Below are 23,047 nucleotides of genomic sequence, written 5' to 3'. Positions count from 1 at the left end.
CTGATCTTAAATGGAACACGTACATCAAATCTGTTGCCAAGGCCGCTGGAAAAATAGTGGGATCTTTCTATCGATCCGGTAGATATATCACTGCTGATGCAATTCTCTATCTATATAAGAGGCAGGTACGTCCAAGGATGGAATACTGTTGCCACATCTGGGCAGGAGCTGCTAGAAAGGACTTTTCCTGCCTTGATAGAGTTCAAAATAAACTTCGTAGTCTCATAGGAGATGTCTTTTTCTCTTCCCTGCAACCTCTATCTCACAGAAGAAATGTTGCGAGTTTGTCTCTGATGTATCGTTATTTTCATGGAAAGTGTTCGACTGAGCTTCAGTCTATGGTCCCACCTCGCCTAACTTTCACAAGAAACACTCGTCTATCTGAGAACACTATCAGTAATTCTCCCACTATTTATTTGTGCCTAAACCTAAACGTAGATTCCATGAACAAAGCTTCTTTCTTAGAACTGCACGCCTGTGGAATTGTCTTCCGTTTTCCTGCTTTACGGCTGACTACAATATGGGTATTTTCAAGTCTAACGTAAATAAGTTCTTGATGAGCCGTTCCATATAAGTTATCAAATTTACCGAATTTTAATTACTAATGATTACTATATTGTTCAATTTAACCCTTATCCTTGAGTGGCCTCTTGGCCTTGATAATGTGGTGATGCCTGTGTAAAAAAATTATTGATATAAATAAGTACCATCAGAATCAATATACTTTTGCCACATGAAAGCAAGCGTATTTATGCTAGTAATGCGGAAATCGATGAAGGCATTTTTGATATCGCTTATGTTTTTGAACCATTTCTCACGCAGAGTTATCGAGATGCTTGAAAAAGTCGTAGCTAGTAGGTGAAAAGTCTGGAGAGTATAGCGGATGATGCAGAGTTTCGTAGCCCAATTCGTTCAACTTCTACAGGGTCGATTTAGCAACGTGCAGTTGGGCTTTGTTGTAGAGTAGAATTGGACTTTTTTCTGTTGAGAAGAATTGGGCTTTTTTCTGTTGAGGAGAATTGGGTTTTTTTCTGTTGAGGAGAATTGGGTTTTTTCTGTTGACTAATGCTGAGTGTTGTTGACGTTCTTGATACAAGTACTTTCTTCTCAACCAAATAACTAGGCTTAACATTGACATAAAACACGAATTTCGCACAAATACATTGAGAACACTGCAAAGGCTGCTGTAAAGAAGATGGGATCCCTTTATGATGTTAAAAAATTAATCCTATCTTAGAATACCCTATACCTTTACAAAACCACAATTCACCCTTGCATTGCGTATTGTTACCACATCTAGGCAGGAGTATTAATTACTTTTAAACAAGGCCCAAAAAGTGTCTCAAATCTCCCAACGCCACAATGTTGCATCCTTGTACCTGTTTTACACGTACTTCAATGGAATGTGTTCTGATTGACTCGTAGCGCCCGTATCCCCTCCCCCTCGATATACATTCTCCTGATTAACCTGACAAGTAGCCAAATGTCTCAACTTCACTGTTGATGTCATTGAATGCTAGAGATACTTCTACTTTAATAGTTTCTACCCCTGACCTGCTAGATTTTGGAATTTCACCCCTGTTTCCTGCTCCTACGAAAGTACGAACCTGCTAACTAAGGTTAAGTATAATGCGAACAGACATCTTCCTGATCAACTCCCTACAACGTGTTGTTAGACATGCTTCTTATTGTATTCCGTTTTGTCAACGTTGCTATACGTCTTGTGTCGGGTGAAAAAAAAACAGATTTAAAATCTAAGAAAGACAGAAAACAAAAGAAAGAAAACAACGATTAATGAAAGCGAGAAAATAATTTAAAGCATACAGAAAAAAATGAAAGGGAATAAAATAATCGGAACCAAGGCAAACTGAAGAAAAAAGAAAGGAATTGAAAATCAGTAGAAATTTCAAATAGTGGAGAAAATAAAATACTTAAGAATAGCAAAAAAGACAGAAACAGAAAAATAGTAAACCGAAACTAAATGAGAAATAAAGAAGTTTAAATCAAGAATGTCAAATAAAGTAACAAAGAAAGACAGAAAAGCAACAACAATTATGAAAGATAATTTTAATGAAGGAGAAATTTTAAAAAGTGAAATCTAAAAACTAGAGAACGAGTGATATGAATAAAATAATGTGGACCAAACGAAAGACGGAAAATTAAATCAAATGGATGGAAAAGATAGACACCGAACAAAGAAAAAAATATGTCGAATGAAGACATAAAAAAACAAAATGGAGGCCAATAAATTAAATGAAGTGAAAAAAAGAAACGAAGCGAATGAACAAAACGAAACGAATTGAAATTAAGAAAACAGAGGGAAATGCAATAAGGAAACGAAACGAAACAGCATAATTTAACAAAAATAGGACAAACGAAATGAAAGAAGAAATGAAATAAAATAAAATGAACAAAGATGAGAGGAACGAAATGTATTGAAGTAGGAAATATGAAGGAAATGGATCGAAGATAAACGAAAGGAAATGAAGAAAAAACAAAAAAAATGAAACGAAATCAATAAAAAAGGAATCGAAACCAAATGAAGAAAAAAAGAAGAAACGAAAGAACGTTAAGAAAATACAGAACGAAAATGGCAGAAACTGTATACAATTAACAAACACATTTATAACAAACACATAACAAACACATAACAAACACATTTATAACAAACACGTTTATGAATACAAACCAACAGGAAAATTGTGCAGAAATGTCAAAATGAAAAATAAACAAATCTAAAAATAATATTAATTAGGAGACGAAATTCTGATTCTGAACTAATTAAGATGTTAAAATAATTTTGGCAAATTATGCATTTCATACAAAAATAAATTGTCTTCAGAATAATGATCGTACATCTTCCTCGTTATTATGTCGGTGATATAAAATTTCTTTAGGTTATTTTCTGTATCATCAGATTTATCCGTTTCAACTGCGCGTAATTGCCACAAAACAGCTTGTAAGAAAAATTAGCCAAAACGATCTCCCTTCTTACTAAACATCTATTTATTCCAATAAAACATTTATCTCCTCATTCTATATATATTTTCTATTTCATAGACATTCCGTTTATGTCTCTTTGTAACATACTTCATCTTATATGACGTGATAGTACTATTGTGTTTCCTGCTGTCTTTTCGTATGGGTTGGGTGAATGAGCCAGTCAAAGACAACAGCAACGAAGCTCTTCCGGTACTGAAAAACCTCCCAGCATTCACTGGACTCCTCTCTTATGGGTGGGTAATATTACGCAGGCTCGAACACGAGGGAGGCTATATACAGGACGCTCGGTGTCCTCTGGCGCAGACGTGCAGACTATCACAAACATCTTCATAGACTATCCCTTAAGCAAGGCATGCTCCGATGCGTACATAGAGGATGCCTCGAGATGGATTGAAACGCTATAATAATAATAATTGTGTTTCTTATTCCTTTGCTCGTTTTAATTCAGCTGTTCAGAATATCGTAAACTTAGCCGGGTTACCAGATGTTACATGCTTGCTAAGGATAACCGATCGTGCGATAAGTAAGCCACAATGAAATTTCTTAAAGTACCATTTTGCATTCCATAGTGGTTCGCAGGCCAAAAGCTTTGTTGATATCGTATACTGTTTCACCAACTTCTCAATCTAGCTTGAATTGAAATAAGAAAATTGCTAAAATTTGCATTTTTCCATAATGTATTCAACGTATTGAAAATAAGACATAATTGTTTTTTAAGGATTGTAATGTAATAGATTAGATAGATCAAAAAACGCACTTAAAAATAATATATAAAGTAAAGGTATTATAACGACAACTTATTTAAAAATACCTCATTTGAAATCAAAATAAAAAATTCCGCAAGAACTTTCTTCTCAGATATATATATATATATATATATATATATATATATATATATATATATATATATAGGTATTAAAAATAGTTATAATAATTATATATATATATATATATATATATAATTATTATAACTATTTTTAATACCTACAGAAATTGGTGTAGTGTTTCATTATTTCGGGAATCGTCATTGCGGGTGTCAGGATTACCGCAGGTCAGGAGAGTCGAACCCGACAACTAAATTATATTAGACTCCATAACCAAGGAACAAACCCACACGGCCAACATTAACCCCGACGAATACAGTTGAAATTTAAACATTTATTTTTAAGTATTAAGACCGTGATAATGATCTAATGATTATGACATAATGATCTGCGTGTGTAACCTTAATTAACCGACTTTACATTCAATTGCTCAGCAATAGGAACCTAACTCTTAAAGCGGCTGGCATGAATGTCGCTATAATTATTTTTAATACCTACAGACACTAGTGTTTCATCCTTTCGGGAATCATCAGTGCAGAGTGTCACGATTACTGCCGGTCCGGAAATTCAAACCCGGCAACGAAGCCATCTCTGATTCCATTCGCAAGGAACACACCCACGCGGCTAACGAAAACCGCGAGAATATATGTAAATATGTATATACGGAATTTTGTCTTTGTGCGAGTTCGTTCCCTATCGACTCGGAAATGATTGGGCCGTTTTTTTTCAATTTTACACTATATATATATATATACTAGCAGGCTGCACGCACTACCCGTTTATAAAATCAGTATAAATATCATGCTTTGATTCATGTAGATTTCGTATGCATATTTAAAGAACCAATAATGATTCCACAATAAAAGAAATACTGATATGGTTGCCATTCGTTAGAATCGAAACCAGAACATTTAGTGCGCCAGTCGTATTCATTATTTATCTCTCCAGCGCCGTTAGGATTTAAGTTACCGACAGATAGATACGAAAAAGTAAAGTTAAGCGACGTTGTTTAATTTTGCGCATTTGCAAAAGTAATACCAGAAGTTACTGCTTTATTCGACTAACCATACAAGGTCAACTTACCCTACTAAAGTGAACGTGCTTTTTTTCAATTTGACCCCTTAGCAGCAGTTTTTACAGGCCAAAAACAAAACTTAAATTGTCCCACAGATCCAAATCCCTATTATATAAGTTTTCAAGTCTGTAATAAAAAAAATTCAGCGATGACCCTTTCTTCGCAGCAAGGTCACTTTTATATATGTGTATAGATATAAATACATTTGTGTGTGCTTCTAATATCAGGATAGTATTCGTTCGATTTGGCACTAAATGACAAATCAAGTATTTAAAACCTCAATTTTCATCAACATCTTAAGATGTGCATGATAGACACAGAAGCAAGAAGAAAGTAATATAGAGATTGGAACGATAACTTTATCGCCCTATAAAAGACGGTATGATTCCTTTTCCGTTTTTTTTTTTCAGTCCATCTACTAGTTGACCAGTTATGTACTAATCTCAAGAGCGACAGAAGCATGCTATCATGTCTGAAAATGACACAATGTTCTAGGAGAAGATTGGAAATGCGTCGCTGTACAACTCGCGCTCTTTACCGATCCAAGTGATTGCAACAAGAACATTCACAGCACCCTCACAATGCAAATCCGAACGGTTCAACACTCGAGGGTATCTCTCATCGAAGTTTCCGGCCACGGTTGTGGTCTTTGGTGTTGTTTAAAGTGAGGATCACATCATGCCACATCACATATCCGAAGTCGGCTTAAAAAGTATACCTGGATGAGCTCCAGAGTGTGGATCTCCTTGATGCAATCAGGTGGCCGCTGGACGACTGCGGATGCGACAAGAGGATGCTGCACCAACCCACTAGCTGAATCCACTGTGAAAAATTACCCCCACTCTATATCTGTGCCTAAATCTAAACGCGGATTCCATGAACAAAGCTTCTTTCTTAGAACTGCACGCCTGTGGAACTCTGGTCCGTCTGCCTGCTTCCCACCGGACTACAACTTGGATGTCTTCAAGTCCAATGTTAACAAATTCCTAATGAACCGCCCCCTTAAGTAAACACTTCATCAAATCTCCACACTAACGTAATGTACTTGCAATAACCCTTGTCCCTGAGTGACTTCCGGACCTTGATAAGTGGTGATCACTGTGTAAAACAAAAAACAAGTCAAGAAACCCAAGCTTGGCTTCAGAAAGTTAGCTATGACTTTATACTCTTTCTCACTGGCCCCATTACTTCCTCGACCTGAACCTGCAGGACTACTTTTTTTGGTCATATGTCGAGAACATCACCAACATGACCTCCCACTATACTAAAATCAGCCTGATCGCCGCCAACTAAAGAGTAATCGCCGAGCTGCCGTCGGCTATTGTGGAAAAAGCATACTCCCATTTCCGGACACTATCGAGTCGGGGATTGAGGCTCAAGGCGGCTACATTGAATAGATGTCAGGTTTATTGCATAATCAAGTCATCTGGATTTATTTTTCAATAAAATCTTTATATTAAACTGTAGTGTTGTTTCATTTAGAGCGACACTTTTATCGTTCCACCCTGTATATTGAAGAAGACACTATTTTGGGGTTGAAAAGTTGAATTTAATTTTAATCAATAAGTATATATATATACATATATATATATATATATATATATATATATATATATGTATATATATATATATATGTATATATATTTAAGTTTACGCTTGCCTGACTTCTAAAGCCGTAAAACATTTAATTACAAAAAAACTTGTTGATATGTATTAATGTTTTCCCAAGATTTCTTATTTAAAGGAACACAAACTCAGGCTAGTTATTTTGCAACATATCGAAGAGACATTTAATATCACGTAGATATTACTAAAACAAAAAAAAAAACACTATCTTGATTTGATCAAAGTAAACAACCTTATACAGCCTAACATCACTAATTCATTTAAGAAGTTTTATCAAAGCAGAAGAAGAAGGGTCCGGTGTGTAAAACCAACAGTATGTTCTTAGATGAGACAGGAATCGATTAAAAATGAATGTGTCGTTTTATAGCACAACTTGACCATGGTACTTAATGTTTGCATTTAAAACTTTAATTCAAGCTAATATATAAAAAAATTTTATAAAAAAAAACTAGGTTCTATACAGTTCAGTATAGACTGGAATGCATTGTGGGCTAAGTCACTGCTGGTTGGGGGGCGTGTGGATGTTCCTCCTGGTGCACTGTGCGATGTCTCTGACTAGAACAAGAAATGGATGTACTTGAATAATGAAGGATTTCAACAATTTTGATGACAACAAACGTATTGGAAGTGTGAAACATTCGTTGATCATCTTTCAATCCCGCGCTACGTCGGGAATCCTTGCTGATATATGTAGTCATCCACACACAGTACTGTTTCGTTGTATCACAACTCATCAGTGCGGCTAGACTAAGACCTTTCCATAGCCGAGGATTAAACCAATATCATCGCATTGATATGCGGCAGTTCTACCCACCAGCCCATGGATCGGTGCTCGCAAATGACCTCAACAAATGTCAATTTAAATAAACACTCACACACCGCTTTTATAGTGCTCGAGCTACTAGTTTATTTAAAAACAAACAAACAGCGAGCATGACCCTGCCTGTGTGTGTTTTGTGCGTGTGGGGAACAGTCTCTACCAAAGTACTCTGTCAATGTTTGGCCCAGAGACGGATAACTTGATATATAGGGTATTAAGATTCGATTTTGTTTTTTCATCGGAAAAGATTAGTTAATATGTAAATATTGAAAAAATGGAATTTGGCAGGCCTAAGTCGACTTAACGTATCTCTATACATGTGCAAATATTCCTTTTATACGTTTAACTACTTTCATTGTTAAAGTTTTGATAATCGTGTCTATTGAGAGTTAAATGTTTTGATTTTGAATGTAGCTGAAGAGCCCCAAGTCATATTTTTTATTAACTTTTGAAATTACTACCATATATATAATACTCAATAGAGAATTTGCTTTATAATAATGCATACGAGATGTGCATGAATTAAAATATCATATTTAAGCGTTTTTATGACCGGAAAACGCTGGGTGGCCTGCTACTATATATATATATATAGTGTGTGTGTGTGTGTGTACGTGTGTGTGTTTGTTTGTGTTTCTGTTTGTATATGGGGTGCGTGGGTGCCCAATTCGACATTTTATGAAAGACTTGTTTTGAATCGTGGCCACACAAGTTGCTTATCATTCCATGTCAAAAATACTAGAAGGATCATATTCAAATAGATCCTAACCTCATATACCCGTGCCCCTCATGCTGGTAACTCTGTCGGCCCTGCACCCGTGATTCCATCATTCACATTGAAGAAGACCGAAGGATCGATCGAAAATAATGTGCTTTTGAAAGAAACATTTTTATTTTTTTCAAAAGACTTTTTGTATTCCTACCCGTCAAAGCATAAACAATCAATACAGAAAAGATATAAGCATCTATATGTTTTTCGTATTGATTTTCTATCCACACACACACGCACACGCGTGCGCAGGATTAAACGCGGGATATTCTGTGTAGCTGAATTGCCATATATATTTTTCTAACTTAATACCTAGCTCTACTCATGTATTGAGCACTGTTGAAGTAAATACTTAGTGTACGCATAAAATTATACTTTCGTATATCAATTTATGTAATTAAATGAAGTATCTATAAAAGTGAGCGTGTCTGTGTTTCTGTATGTCTGCCTGTGTTCATTTCCCTACGCAATAACTCTGTCAATTTTTAGTCTACAGACTCGAAAGTTGATATGCAGGGTACTGAGATTTGGAGAAATCCATGTGATCGGTTTTCGGCCAGAAATTTGGCTTTTAAGAGGTCAAACTTCAACGATTTGATCTTTGAGAACTCTACCAAACTGCCCCGACAATTTTGGGTACAAACAATTGAAATTTTAGATATAGGTTCCTTGGACATTGGATCTAATTTAATAACTTGATTTGAGCCCAAGACAATAAATGTTAAGGGGTCATAATAGGGGTCAGACTTTAAAAAAGTTTGACCTCTGCGGTCTCTACCAAATTACTCAGACAATTTCTGGTCTAAACATTTGAAATTTTACATAAAGGGTATTCAGAGATAGGGCAACCTTTTTAATCGGTTTGGGTCGAAAATTTTTAGTTACCAATATATAAATGTATGTATGTATGTTTGCATGTGTGCCTAAAACTTTCGACAAAGGCGACGGATTTTACCAAGATCAGTATCGTTTTGAAGTTCGACTTTTCAGTCGACAAATATGGAAGAATTGGCTAAAAACATTAATATCTTCACCTTCAACTGGTCACTTTTCTACAGGGGGGTCGCTTTTTTCGCCGATGTTTTTTAAAGTCATCCTCTCCTTTCTATTGTCTAGCCTTAATTAACACCTACGTTACTTCCGGTTTGGCGGTAGTCGTAACGACAAAGACATCAGGTTTTTTCCCGTTCTTTTCCTCCTTCGTAGTAGGGGTTCGAACCTGCCTTCGTACTACCATATTTTTTTTTGGTCAACACACACATCCGAACACCCGGGCAACGCCGGGATGAAATGCTAGTATGTCGTAAATAATCTCACCCGTTACTAAATTTGGCTGAAAAATGCGAAGCTCGCGGTTTGTTTACAAACAATCAGTTTGAGCACTTTTGCAAGTGGCGGACGGATGCTTATTTAAATAGACATTCGGAGAGATTATTTGCGGTCGAGGATAGAACAGCCGACTGTCATCACGACGGTTCTAAGTTCAATCCTTGGCTTGGGAGAGGTGCTAGTCTAGCGGCATTGGTGAGTTGTGATATAACGAAACAGGACTATATGTCGATGACAACACACACATATGTATATATATATATATATATATATATATATATATATATATATATATATATATATATATATATATATATATATATATATATATATAATCACAATTAAGAACTCTGCGAAAGAGTCATATGGGATGTTATAAAAAATTCTTTCAGATCAATGTTCGGTTTTTAAAACCATCTTTAGAAACAAATTTAAATAAATTATATGTTTCTGTCGGTCGAAATTCTGTCTATTTATTTTTCGTAGAATATCCGGTTTTTTTAATTAAAAATGAATAACATCGTGTTTTTTAAATTGATTTGTTTTCGCACAATCTAAATTGGTCAGTTCGCACCTGCAGAATTACATGTACTTGTCGATTTTTATCTCTCCTGTTTGTTGACTTGTTGACGGAGATCTTACATGCGGTTGCATACGTATGCGCACACATTTGGTGATACAGTCACTCACGCATTCAGTTTTTTTTTTTTTAAGTTGTCCAAGTTTCTATTTCTACAGACTAATCGCGCAACGCGTCACGCTTACGTTTCAAATAGCGTTTCTATATTCATACTAGCAAATTTATCCGGCGTTGCCCGGTACTAAACGTACGATAAACGTAAAGTAAAATTGCTTAAAAATAAATGAAGCAAAATAAAACGGCAAGAAACTGAGACCTGTGCGTGCGAGTATTATGCTTTTTTTTTACTAAACAGTTTTACATCTTGTAATTAAAATAAAAAAAAAATTAAGTTCGAAACGAAAACCTTAAGAGAGAAAGTTAGACTCAAGTACGATAACCATTAGGCTAGCTTGCTAGGCTCTTTAAAAAGTTTTTCAAACCTACTTATTCTTAGCATACAGAGGCTATCATGTTGACGATTCGCACATGCGCAGTCATGAAACAGTTAAGAAACGAATAAAAATCCGATGAACCCCCAAATACCAATTTAAATTTTTTTTCCTACTTAGAAGGCATTTTTTCTCGGATGAAAACTGATTATAGGTTTCCACATGTCTGAATACCCTATATACCAAATTTCAAGTCTGTAGACCAAAAATCGGTTGAGTATATAGGTTGAGACTTGTTTTCACACACACGTACACACATTTTTACTTTTATAGATATATAGATTATTTAGATTATTTGGACTACTGTTGTCAATTTGCGTGTTATTTTCACAACATTACAGTCGATGTAACCTCCAACCTTCTTTAGATAGATTTTGTCAACATGCAACTGTTTCTCTCGAATTTGGGAATCTTTCTATCGAACGCGAGAAACTTTCTGTCAAACTCAGGAATTTGCAGAGAATTTCGAACGAAACCTTTTACTTAATCCACGGGTGTAGCATGTTTTTTATTTTTAACTAGCAGAACCCGTTAACCGGCGTTGCCCGGTGTTAGTATGCTCCCACTCCTGCATAAATTAAAATGAAAGAACTTCTGTTGTTGTCGTCGTTGTTGTTGTTGTTGTAGCCCAACCAGCAACTTCCTTACCTTAAGAACGGCTTTTAAAATGGACACTACTTACCTCCCTGAATAAAAAACGGCCTCGGAATAACCACCTTCTTTTGGGAGTGGGGAAGTGGTTGGGCATTTTGTGTCTTTGTGACATAAATATATTTTACAGGAAATTAATTAGGTTTGTGACGTATTTGCCTTTCAACATTATTAAAATATCTAAATTACACTCAGGTATCTTTCATATGTGCATAAAAGCAAAATACAATTGCAGTTTGGTTTGTGACTAACGTGGGTTTATAAATAGAAGCAAAATATTTAATGTTATTTATTATCCTTGCGAGCCTGCAGGATGAAAAAGTTCAAAACTTAAACAACCCTCTACGGAAAAGTGCAGATAGCATTTAGTAACGTGTTGAGCAACCAAAAAAAAAAGGAATACAAAAAAAGTCACCGGAAGTAACACGGTTCGAACCGTTCAGTGGGAAAGGAGGGAGGAAAAGTAAATACTTTGTCGCATTGGACACAGTAAATGAATTAGTGACCCCAATAAAAGTGTAACACGGCTGATCTTTCTCTTCCACTCTCTGTATCTCTCTTTTTCTATCTATCCTCCCTTCCTCCTTTCTCTCTCTGTCTCTCTCCCTCTCATATATATATATATATATATATATATATATATATATATATATATATGTGTGTGTGTGTGTGTGTGTGTGTGTGTCTTTTATTTTTTTATTACAGTTTTATCGGTTTGATTACATATGTTTCGGATGTTGGACCGTGTTTACGATCCAATAGCCTTGTTAGACCTTCTGTAAGGTGTGACGAGGCTGTTGGATCGTAAACACGGTCCAGCATTCGAAACATATGTAACCAAACAGACAAAACGGTAATAAAAAATAAAACACATATTTTCTCTGCAATAGTATTGAGCACTCTCTTCAGGTTTTTACTAATTAGCAGTTTTACCAAATATATATATATATATTATAGTTTAAATTTCATTTAAAAGGATCAATTTTCAAATAAAATTCAAAATACATTGCGTACATTAAAACATACAACGTTTAAATTAATGTCCTTAACCCATGAGTTTTCAATGTGAGCACATCTCCTCAGAAGAAAATTTCTAGCAAAATACTAATATTGGTAAACAAAACTTTTGCTAAGTAGCACATACAAAGAAAAGTATTAAAAGGGAAATGCCTTCAAGTGACATAAAGGGAACAAATGTAGAATGCAAAGAAAGGATGTGATGAATGGTGTCCAAATGCAGAATTAAGTCTTTACACTTTTAAATGACCTTTATGTAAGAGTCGCCAGAGGTCAATCTCTTTTAAATTATTGTTTTTTTTTTTTACACAGTGATCACCACTTATCAAGGCCAGGAAGCCACTCGGGGATAAGGATTATTGTAAGTACATTACGTTAGTGTGGAGATTTGATGAAGTGTTTACTTAACGGGGCGGTTCATTAGGAATTTGTTAACATTGGACTTGAAGACATCCAAGTTGTAGTCAGGTAGGAAGCAGGCAGACGGAACAGAGTTCCACAGGCGTGCAGTTCTAAGAAAGAAGCTTTGTTCATGGAATCTATGTTTTGATTTAGGCACAGATAAAGAGTGGGGGAAATTTTTCACGGTGGATTCAGCTAGACGGGTGTTTTTCGTGAAAGATTGGCGAGGGGGCGGACCAGAGATTGGAGTTCAGACGAGCACCTGCCATGGAAATAACGATAAAACAAGGATAGGCTCGCAACGTCTCTTCTGTGGGAGAGAGGTTGCAGGGTAGAGAAAAGGGCATCCCCCGCTAAGCCACGAAGTCTATTTTATACTCTGTCAAGGCAGGATAGGCTGTTTTTATCATCTCCTGCCCAGATATGGCAACAGTATTGCATCCTTGGACGTCGTTACATCTTAACATAAACACTTTTCTCTGTGTATATCTATTTTACTAGAATCACATTTTTACAAATATTACAACGATCATAATAATCGACTTTTATAATTTGTTTCTGGTGTTTTCCGGTAGGTAGACTAACATCATAACACCTCCACATACCTCAATAACAGACGCTATTGAGCGTTAGTATATAACCCTCACCGTAAAATCCCTACAACTCATTCTGTGTACTTAAAACTAAATTTAACTTTCATGAGCAAAGTTTCTTTTCGAGATATTCTTGTCTGTAGAACACCACTTCCCAGTTAACTACAATATCGTCGATTAGGAGTACAATGTAGAGACATCTTTGATAAGCCGTCCTCTTAAGTAAGCTAATTTACTTCAATCTCAAACATTGTATTATTTTACAGTTTACTAAATAAACTCATTTTCTCTTATCGTCGAGTAGCTTAAGGGCCTGGATAAGCGTACACTCGCTGATGGTATATATATATATATATATATATATATATATATATATATATATATATATATATATAACTACTTCATTTATTCACATAAATTTAATATACGAAAGTATAGATTTATGCGTAAACTTTAAGTATTTACTTCAAAAGTGCTCAATACGTAGGTAGAGCTAGTTAGTAATTTATAAAATATATATGGCGATTAAGCCACACTGAATATTCTGCGTTTCATCCAACTATAGGATTCGTCAGGCTTATGCGCATAAGCCTGACGAATCCTATAGTTGGATGAAACGCAGAATATTCAGTGTAGCTTAATCGCCATATATATTTTATAAATTACTATATATATATATATATATATATATATATATATATATATATATATATATATATATATAAGACTATATGTCTATCGTTCTGTCCGTCTCCATATTTTTAAACACTATCTCCTCCGAAACTAAAAGTCGCAGAGCTAGAGGCCTCAAATGATTTGATTTTTTACGGACCCTTCGGTTAAACTTGTTTTTTTAAGTGACTATTAATAGTTTTTTAAGGGGTTATTAATAGTTTTTTTTAAGGGGGAAAAGGGGGTTAAAATTGAAAAAGAAATTATTAAACATTTTGTACATCCATCTTAGTGTATTTTTAATTTTATTTTTTAATGAACTCATATGCGTGTCACGTTGGTACAGTGGTGACGTTAACAGCTTTGAATTCTACAGTTTTAGTTTCGATTCTAGCCGATGGCACACCACTGTTCGCCTAGCAGGCAAGACACTCGGTTTCAAATCCCGAGTTTGAATGTGTCTGACTGATGAACCCAAAATGAGGGCGAAACTTGATTCTTGGACTTTTTGTTTGTCGGCTTTTTTTTTGGGGGGGGGGCTCTTGTGAGCTGCGATGTTGTCTGGAAATTATTATATATTCTCCCACATTCTGAATATTCTATCACTGATTGTTCGCTAGGTTAGCTTGTGGTAGTGGTATCATCCTTACGAGTATAAAATTTCTACTTGTGAGACGTTGGCTTGGGTTATAGCTGGTTGGATACCTTATCCCTTTTCGGTATGAGATAGGTTCATTCCACTATGCAAGTTAATAGGCATTCTTGTGTGTGTGTGCCGTGTTTGCTCAGTTGCTAGAGTGCTCGCCTAGCATACAAGAAGTTCGGATGTGTCTGAATGATGAGCCCAAAATGAGGGCGAAACTCGAGTCTTGAACTTCCTGTTTGTTGGCTTTCTTGGCCCTTGTGAGCTGCGACGTTATCTGGCATTGGAAATAATTATACATGAGTTGGGAATTTTCAAATGGTAAAGTAAACCTATTTCGATAACAGCTCTACCCGATTAAGAGGAGCAAACAGTAAAATAAGTTAAGACGATAAAAAGTAAAGTAACATAGAAAGTTATAAAGGCAAAAAAGAAATAAAGGAGAAGCCTATTTGGTCATGGCATTTTAGAAGTCAAATTCTACTCGTAAGAATGGGGGAAAAGCCGGCATTATTTTAAAGTAAAGGTAAAAAATCAACGCCGTCTTTGAAAAGATTCAGGTTATATATATATATATATATTAGCAGATCGCCCGGCATTGTCTGCTGGTAAAATACACTTAAATATAATATTTTGATTAATGCAAATTTCATATTTATTATTATGTAAGTTTGGAACTAATATATAGTCATGATTTAAAAATTTAAAAACAAATGACTCGTGCGCCATCACTGGGGATCGAAACCTAAATGTTTAGTTTACGATTTACTTTTTATTTTTACGTTAATTCAAGAGCCATGAAGACATGTTTGATGCTACGCTAAAAATTGAAACATGAACTAATAACTATTACGTTTTGCATGCATATTCGTAATATTGTCTTTCGACTTTCACCTAACAATTTCATTTTTTTTTTAAATTTTTACACTTTTACACCGATTTTCTCGGCTAAACCCCAAGTATAAAGTTTTGTATGGGTTCGAATGCCCTACATCTTTTGCAAATTTCACACATGGCTAATTTATATGTATAGCGTGTGCTTAGATTTGTTTTGTACAGGAATTCATCGTATATGTATTGAAAATCGAAAAAATACGATCTTAAAAATAGCTTTACCCTCTTACAGATATAAGAAGTGTAGTTTTTACATAGGAACATTTAACCTTACACCGGCCAAGGGAGATACTGAAATTTTAGTAAATAATGTTTTCTTTAAAAAAAGAAGAGATTTACCAAAACATGGAGATATAGCTTATATGTGTAGCATTTGGCTACAGATTGGATTATCACCTGTTTAACGTCAGTGTATTTCACAATATGATCTTAATTTTATTAATGAGTTCAATTTACGATAAAAGAAGAGGAACCATTTAAAATCGCCGCAAATCATTTTTTTTTTTTTTTTGCATATTTTAAAACTAAGCATTAATCAGAAAGGACTTTTTCTTAGAGCAGTCATCGTCAAACCCAAATATCAGTTGGCGTGATATTGTAGACAAATATAGAGGGAATGAGATGAACGACATTATTATTTATTTATTTATATGTTTATGTTTTTATTTTTATTTGTTATATTTTATTTATTTATGTATTTATGTTTTTATTTTTTATTTGTTTTATTTTATTTATTTATTGCGAATTAGTCTACCGCGAAAATTATTCATAATCAATAAGGGATTCATTCTGTAATGATATATAAGCAATCTGTATAAATTAAAATATGTTTAAGCGTATTGTACGACCGGGCAACGCCTGGCTGCCAGCTAGTATATATGCATATATATATATATATATATATATATATATATATATATATATATATATATATATATATATTAAATTTATTTATACAAACATTAATGGCTACATATGTGCATACATGTTTCTGTAATCAGCCGCGTTGGGGGACTACGTCTTCAGGCCAAGAATTACCGTCGAAAACTGATATTTCAATCAAAAACATTAATATATATACATATATATATATATATATATATATAATGATATTTGCTATTGAGAAAGTAGCAGAAACTCTTTATGAAGCGAACGATTAGCATAAAGTATTGCTGCTTGAAGAACTTACTTTGAAGACTGGTATGCAATAATGTTTATCTCTCGTTTTCACTTATGCATTATTTCAGCCTAGCGACAATATCGTGTTATCAAGAGAGAATGAGTACTATTTCAGGATCTTTTTCTCGACAGCATTTTCGCGTTGAAGCTCTCGTCATATTATATAGAAAGGAACGTAAATAGAGACCTTTATATAGAAAGAAAATAAATAGAGACCCATTATAAAGAAAGGAACGGAAATAGAGACCTTTACTTTCTTGTTACTAAAGTTGAGTAAAGGTCTGTTTCCCTAAGGTGTTGTCCTAGTTATTATAAGCACACAAAATAAATAATAAAATATTCCTCACTTTTGGGATTGAGTTTTATATGAAAAACATATTTTTTTTTCATTTTACTCAATTTGCTAATGAACTATCAATTACATACTTCTATCATCCCCATCCTCTGGAAATATATGTTGCTTCAACCTCTACACTTAATTGGTAAGCTGCCTAAAATTTTCCTTTCAGTAATTTGTTCATTATTTCCTCTCTTTCATTCTTTCTCTCTCATTTTATTTGGTTATTTTGTTTGTTTATAAACAGGTGGAAATAGTAAGAAAATAGAGCCAAATGTGAGAATGATCCATTATAAACAGTAGGAAATAGCACCACTGGAACTAATATTATTTAACCTGTAGCTTTTTTGAAAAAAGATAGAGCAAGGAAATAGAGATTAATTTTCGATTTTATCATTTTATTCCATAAATTCCACAATAAATTAAAATTTAATTAATATCAATTAATTAAATATAATTAAATATTAATAAATTAAATTAAACAATAATTTTAAGTTATAGTGAATTGTCTTTGCAAACTTACTTTCCCTTATTTTAAAAATCCAACTCGAAATTAGTAGATGAATCAGCGGGTTATGTGTTCTTCTAATCTTTGGCAGACCAGAAGGACTCCAGACACGGAGTCTGCAGTAAATGAGGTTATGTGAGAATTTGTGCCGGATTTTAAACCTCATCTATAATATTACTTTCCGTGAGATATTCTGAGTATTTGCATTCATTTGTTTTATTTTCTGGTAAATTGTTTCTTACAACCCATCTTAACAATCTTAACGACTTTTACATATTTTAGGTTGTGCTGAAAACGAATATCGCATTAAATTCTCGGCAAACAAATTGTTTTCCGGATATTAAACGATAAAAGTCCTTATGAGAACATTAAAAGTATCGAGTAATAAAACAACATTAAATCGATAACAAGTAATAAACTATAAGTAGGATAGAACAAAAACAAGAATCTATAAATATAAAAGCGAAAATGTATGTATGTGTGTTCGCGTTTTCTGTGTGTCTACAAAAGGCTTCTTTCAGAGAAGCGGTCGGTCGCTTCACAACTTTTTAAAACTTTTTATATCACATACAAATCGTAATATCTCACAGTTAACAACGGAGCTCGCCTGTCTATTTAATTTGCTCGACTTCGGGAAGATAAATATTCAACATTTGTCGCTCGCCGCATGTGGGTTAGTCTTTTTTCTATAACATCTTGGGGTGGAAAAAAAGCGTTCAGCGGTAAATGAATAATATCCCGCAGTCAAACTCATTAAAACGGGCACCTGCTAAATCCAACTAATTAAATAAATTCAAGCGTATTTCCGTTAGCATCTCGCGGTGGGGCAATGGGTAACATCCCACGTTTTTTTTTATTTGTTTTTTTTCACACTTTAATTTACAACTTTGCCTCAAGGGTTCGGGTTCCATCCTCATACTTACTTTTTTTAACCCCCCAAACACCCGGGCAACGCCGGGTACCCCTCGCTAGTATATATATATATATATATATATAAAATAAAAAACGCATCAGGTGCGCTTGAAAGCCAAACCAAAACGCAATATTACAAAAATAAACAAATATTTTACTTGCTTAAAATTTATAATTTAAATATATTTCGGAGTCACGCACCTGATATGTATCTTATTTTATTTAAATTAAATCAACGCTCTATAATGGAACTTACATCCCTGACGTTAATCTCGCATAACCAACGCACTGTTACGACATTTCAAAATATAATCGGTGAGAGACAACGCGCGGATCTTTATTACTGGCTTTTATTTCTCCAACTTTTCAACATGGCAAGAAAGAAAAAAAACACAAAAGGTGTAGAAAATACTGAGGATTGATTTTGACTCCAAACTATATTTAGATTATAAATTTCAAACAAGTAAAATATTTCTTTATTTTCGTAATATTGCGTTGTGATGTGGCTTTCAAGCGCACCTGCGGTGTATTTTATTTGATTCAAATGAAATCAACGCCTCTACAACGGAACTCATTCTCCGACATTAATCTCGCGTAGCCAACGCACTTTTCCGGCATTTCAAATTACAATCGCTGAGAGACAACGCGCGGATCTTTACTAACTGACTTTACTTTCTCCAACTTTACAATATGGCAAGATCCATCCATGCATCCATCCATCGCCTTGAGCCCTCGGAGGGGCATAGGCCATCAACAAATTTATAGATGCTTTTGTAATTTGGAGTTCTTTTTTTGTAGTGTTTGGGGCTGGCCCTACGCTCAGCCTTCCCAGAAGTTACATACAGAAAAAAAGACAGAAAAAATGCACAAAATACTGAGGATGGAGTTTGACTTCGAAATATATTTAAATTATAATTTTCAAATATTTAATATATTAATATTTGTTTATTTTCATAATATTGCATTGTGCTTTCAAGCGCAACTGAAGCGAATTTTATTTTATTCAAATTAAATCTGGTCCTGGATATGACCTTAAACTCTATCCAGTGGTGGGGCCCCAGCTTGCGGGATTTGGGGAGCGTGGAGCCACCCTTTAATTGCGATTGCTCCCAGGTCCACTCTGATCCAGAGTGGTAGTACCTATTAGGGCCCCAACTATGAAACTGCCTTGAAAACGACAAATATATTATATTAAAAAAAAATTTCTTCAAAATCTTTGGATTTTGCATTAAATAACCTGAAAAGGGTTAATATGCCGTAAAACAAAACTAACAACCAAATCAAATTAAATCAACGCCTCTATAACGAAACTCACACTCATGGCAAAAAACAATATATTTTATTATATTTACGAAAGCGAATCAAACCATACATCTGATAATTTTTCGCCAGAAAATGAAGATTTTTTTTTTTCCGAAAACGTTAAAACATAAAAATTAGTACAAGATTTTCCTGATTTTCTTAAAAACCAATTGGATTAAAAAAAAAAAAAACAACAAAAAACAGGTGTTTTTTTATAATCGAAACCAATTTTGACCTAACACTGTTCACTATGTATTTATGTGTTGGGCGTTCTTCTGGTTTGCAAATACTTTATAGAGAGAGAAATATTACTGCTTATTATTCAAAGTTTCTATTATAATTGATTTGTATTATTGATTTATTTCTAATATGTCGCCGTGGCGAAATGATGGTTACACCCACGGAATATAACGCGCGTATCTGTTGTTCTAAGTCCACTCGGATAATTTCGCCATATTTTAAGTGCCTGTAAACCTTGAGGTCACCGTCCAATAATATGTTCCTTTCTTATTACCTCCCTTTGTTTACAAACTCTCTTTCTTATCAGTTATCAACAGTAATCGATGATGAAACATTGTTACGATATAAAAGCAGAAACCTCCTGGCAGGTTTCGCTAGTTTCAAACAAATACAACGGCGAAATAATATCGACATTAGCCAATCAAGCTCTCTGGATCAGTTCGCGCGAGCTCAAATTTGTTTTGATGACTGACGGCTTATTTGGTTATTCAGGCCGAGTTTACGAGTAGAAATGGGTTGGTGATTGAAGTCAAGTACGCCACTTGAAATCGGATATAAACAGTAGTGGCCGAAGGCTAGATAACTTCTTGAAAGCTCAATCGAATATGAATGCTGTTCGATTTAATTCGCTTCTGAAAGTGACCGTAATAAACGAGCAGAATAAGACACTTGAAAGATTTGAAAGCCATCCGTTTGATTTATCTTATAATTTTTCGTTTTCTCTTTTAGCTGGGGATGGGCCATTCTACCAGATGCTAGATAAGCTCTCCTCTATCTCGTTCCAACCCAGAGTTCTTTTTTTAATATTCTAAGTATCCTTTATAGTACAATTGCTTGTATTTTCTTGCACTTGGTTCGCCTGGTGTATTTTCAAAATAGCTTTTTATTATTTTTATGAGATTGCTTGTTTCTATGATTACTGGAATGAGAGTAATCTTCATGAGTCCCAGTTTTTGTTCATGTCGTCCATAAGACATTAATATTTCGTACTCTTTTCTATTTCAGCTCTGTTTAAGCCAGCATCATTGTGGTCACTAACTTCTACTAAGGTTGACTTTCTTCTTCATTTTGTCCCATATCACCATCTTGGAGACTACTTCTCAGACGCAGTCTAAGAGAGACTCGTTGTAGACGAACCAGCTTAGATGTGGCATCAACTCTCCACGCATGGGCGAATGGTAGCTTTGTAGAGGTCAAGGACACTTTCAAGTGTGTACACGGTAGAAATAGTCCATCTTTTTGCAACAGCCTTGGCAATGTCTTTAATGATGACTGTACACTGGAAGTGTACGCAGAGTCGAAAAATATGATTACATATAATTTAATTCATGCAGACTTCATATTTATTATTGCAGAGCTAGTTCTCTATTGAATATTATATTGTACCTAATATATGTTAGTAATTTCAAAAGTTAACGAAAAGAAAATTGAGTGCCATCAGCTAGATTTGAAACCAAAACATTCAGCGCTCTGCCTACGTTTCCTAACGATGTCGTTTTCGAAATATAGGTAAGAAAGGTTTAATATAAAGCGCCATGAAGAAATGAATTGAAATTTGGTCATGCACAGAATAAAAGTAAAAATATTTTGACAAGTTGAAATGAACATTTTGCATTTCAACTTGTCAATTTACGTCGGTCCGCGTTATTCCTCCATCCAAACAAAGATTTTACTCGTTATAAACCGTTCCTTGTGCATGCTTACTATTTCCTGTTAATTTTAGTGTTGTGTGACCAAGTAGTTTAAAATTTTTCGGTTAAATGATTACATACAAACAAACACATATATCTATTGCTTTTTATATAGAGAAATGTATGCCTTTTTTTTTAAACTCCATGTTTTCATCTTACTTTTTGTGTAGAATGGTAAGGAATATTTAAACGAATGTGTGTATTCGTTTGATGTTGATAAAGAGACGATAATGTGAAAAAATTGTGTGTGTTTGCGTGCGTTAGTGTCAGAGTGCACATGCTTATAACTGTGTATGCATGAGTTAAGAAAGCTTCCTCAAGCCCAACAGAGACATTTTACATAAAGGATATTCAAAGATAGAGCAAGCTTTTTAATCGGTTTGGGTCAAAAATTTGAATTACCAATATATAAATGTATGTATGTTTGCATGTCTGCCTAACACTTTCGACAGAGGTAACGGATTTTTACAAAATCAGTATCGTTTTGAAGTTCGACCCATCAGACGACAAATATCGAAGAATTGGCTAAAAACATTAATAGCTTCACAGCAACTGGGCACTTTTCTCAGGGGGGATCGCTTTTTTCGCCGATATAATTGAAAGTCATCTCCTCTTTTCGATTATCTAGACTTAATTTAAACTACATCACTTCCGGTTTGGCGGTAGTCGTAACAGCAAAGATGTCATATTTTCCCCATTCTTTTTCTCCTTTGCGGTACGGGTTCGAGCCTGCCTTCCTACCATCACTTTTATTTTGCTCAACATACATCTCCAAATACCCGGGTAACGCCAGGCTGAAATGCTAGTATATCTATAAAAGTGAAAGTGTCTGTCTGTGTACATTTGCCTACACAATAACTCTGTCAATTTTAAGTTTACAAACTGGAAATTTTATATACAGGGTATGGAGATTTAGAAATCATCTTTGTAATCCTTTTCCAGACAGAAATTTGGCTGTTAAGGGGTCAAAGTTCAACGATTTGACTTTTGAGAACTCTACCAAACTCCTCCGATAATTTTGGGTATAAACAATTGAAATTTAAGATATAGATAGCTTGTACATGGATCTAACTAAATAACTTGATTTGCGCCCAAAACAATAAAGGTTAAGAGGTCATAATAGGGGTCAAAGTTTTAAAAAATTGATCTCTGCGGTCTCTACCAAATTACTCAGCCAATTTCTGGTTTAAACATTTGAAATATTACATAAAGGGTAGTAAGAGATATGGCAAGCTTTTTAATCGGTTTGGGTTTAAAATTTGAGCTACCAATATATAAATCGATGTATGTACGTTTGTATGTCTGCCCATAACTTTCGACAGTAGCGACGGATGTTCACAAGATCAGTATCGGTTGGAAGCTCGACCCTTCAGACGACAAATACCGAAAAAATTGGCTAAAATCATAATTTCTTCACCCTCAACTTTGCACTTTTCTACAAGGAGGGCTCGCTTTTTCCACCGATACTTTCCAAAGTCATCCCCTCTTT

This window comes from Euprymna scolopes, chromosome 13 (genome assembly GCF_053919585.1).
Source record: "Euprymna scolopes isolate OS-2025 chromosome 13, ASM5391958v1, whole genome shotgun sequence".
NCBI classification, from domain to species: Eukaryota; Metazoa; Mollusca; class Cephalopoda; order Sepiida; family Sepiolidae; genus Euprymna; species Euprymna scolopes.
The sequence above is the reverse complement of the archived record's forward strand: the minus strand, read 5'-3'. Positions refer to the sequence as shown.